Here is a 2,807-nt window from a genome sequence, read left to right on the forward strand (position 1 = left end):
GGCTCCCCTCTCTCGAAATATTTTTTTAAAATAATGGTTCACGATCCTGAAATAATTGGTGGCCATGGGATGCCAGATGTGAGCCATTTCATCTGAAACCTTATGTAAACTAACCCACACCATTTGCTTCAGAGTATCTTCCTTGACACCAGGAAAGAGTTTGGGTCCTGGGTTTGCATTTGCCTGACGGACCAACTGGCTGTTTTCAAAAACGGAAACATATGTGGGCACGATGAAGGAAAGGCTTTGGAAATGACACAAAGGAATTTTCTTGTCCCTTGTCTTTTTTTTGCTTCCCCTAGGCAATAGGTGTACTAGATTTTGGTGACTTTTTATTTTCAAAAGCACAAAATTAAATGTTTTTCATGTTATTTCTCAGAACAATAACCTAACTTTGGCATCCATACTTTTTTTTACAATTTGATGACAATCTTTAAAGAAATAAAGTGAACATCGCCCCACACTCATAGAAAGAATAAGGAAGATAATTTTTGTTATTATCATCATCATAATTACTATTATTACCAATGAAGCTTGAAGGAACTCACCTCTATGCATCAAAAAGAAATAATTATTTGGTTTACAACGGATGAGACCACAACGAAAGTATGATTTGAGATAGCTAAGAGCAGAAATAAATTTGGATTTTTTTGCTCTCATTTCACTTTCCACATAAATCCCCTTTGCTCTGGATTTGTGCTTTTTGAGTTGTTGGCATCATGCATGGGTGTAGACTTTGTTTCAAGTTCTTCTAAGAGCAGATGTCCTGATTTAAGGCTGAACAAAGAGGAAATGCATTCCTCACAGGCATCTACATACATCCAACTGGCTTGGATTGTCTAGTCCCCTTATACGAACGACCTATTTTCAGGTCAATTCTAAAAGACAACATATCTCTCCAGAGGTATACATTTTGAAGATTACAAAACTTTAAAATCAACCTGTTTCACATTTCAAAACTCATTCCTTTTAATGCCAACAAAAGAACAATAAGAAAATGATTTTAGAAAAATTTTAAATCTGCCTCCTGAAATTTGCCACAAGGAAAACAAACCAAAAAAAGCCTCAAGAAGAGAACTATTTCTCCATTTTAAAAATTAATTTGTTTTTTAAAGTTTGGAGAACATGAATTTAGCATGTTGTGGAATTATGTTATAAACTGTACTAACAGATGCTAGTAATTCTTAAGTTTAAAGATTGAAAATTAAAATATGAAATATTTATTAGAAATGCTTTATATTGCTTCAATTGGCTGTAACTGATAAGAGCTGAATAAAACCATGAAATCGAAAGAATATTTAATCACATTGGGAAAGTGGACATTTTTAAGGGGAATGAATGTTTGAATTTGAACAAAATTAAAGTGTTTAGAAAACAAATAAAATTGACTATTGTTCAAAAAAAAACTCTGGTGAGGATAGTCTTGACATTTTACAAAGAATTTACATCTCTAAAGTGCTTAACCTCCACTACTTAACTGTCTGAAATGAAGCTGAAGCAAAATTTAAAGGACATTTTGCCTTTTTAGTTTTTTAAACACTTCCTTTGGCTCCTTCCTTTTCTTTTAATAATTTATTCTATTTTTTCTACCTTTATGCAGACAAACCAAGTGTCCATCAAATCAGGCACCAAAAAGCAAGCACTCTTAAATACAGTTCACTCGGGCTAAGCATGACAGTAATTACTGACATTTTTATTAATTGTAGCTCATTTTTTCCCCCAGAAGAAACAAAACCAAGTCTCTTGGGTCAGAGCAGCAATCATAAAACGAAAAAGAAATAAATAATAAGTTAAAAATAGAGGGAATGTGTTAAAAAGAAAGAAAAAGTACTGTTCATAACCAAACTGTGTCACCTTAAAAAAGAAACATTTCCACACTTAATATCTGATTCAGACAGAAAGCTTCTCTCCTACTTTTGAAACAAATAGTTCCACTTCAAATCCATATTTTCAGAGAAGCCCCTAGCTTTCTGCATCTGATTCCTACATCCTACAGCAGCCTCTTTACCTCAAAGAGGTAAAAGTCAGTTCACAGTATTTCTCTTCCAAACATCCCCACTGAAGCTCCTTGTAAATTTCAGCATAAACTCAGAACTGTCACCGTGGGTTTGGAAAATCATGACACATTTCAGCTATAACTCCCCAGATTGAAAGATTAAAAGGACTTTGCCCAAATTCAGGGGAAATGAAGGTGCGTGGGCTCACTCTGCAGCTGCAGTTTTCAGCCCTTGCAGTTTAGAAGATTCTCCATGAGTACGGATGCCACCAGGGTATCCAGCGAGTGGGAAGGGAGTCGCTCTACACGTTTTCACATCGATTTGTAGAACTGTTTTGAAAAGGGTATTTCTAGATCCATTTGTTCCAAATGCAGCAGAATTCATCCGATATCGCTCACAATGCAGGCACGGGATATCTTACACGTAATAGCCATCGCATTAACCAACCCGGCTGATACTGAGATGGTGAATGGGGCGGGGGAGCAGGGAGGAATATGTCGCGCGTGAAAAACTCCGGGTGTAAAAGGCAATGCAGAACTCACTCCCCGAGGAACCGAAAAAGACATTCACGACTCCCTTCGTGGAGAGAGCATGGAAAGTCAAGTGGCGCGGGCCGCCACCAGTGATCGCGATTTCAGTCTGATCTCGGTCCCCAGCGGAACAGGACCACAACCCAAAGAAACGCGCTTTTTCCGGAGCACAGAGCGGCCCCGATTTCAAAGTAGAAAAAAATAAACTGCTTGGGGGTGGAAGATGGCGGGGGGCGGGGAGAGAGGCGGGTCGCGGCGCTGGCTCCCGGGTCCGCGGCAC

This window comes from Colobus angolensis, unplaced genomic scaffold (assembly GCF_000951035.1).
Source record: "Colobus angolensis palliatus isolate OR3802 unplaced genomic scaffold, Cang.pa_1.0 Scaffold89, whole genome shotgun sequence".
Taxonomy (NCBI): Eukaryota; Metazoa; Chordata; class Mammalia; order Primates; family Cercopithecidae; genus Colobus; species Colobus angolensis.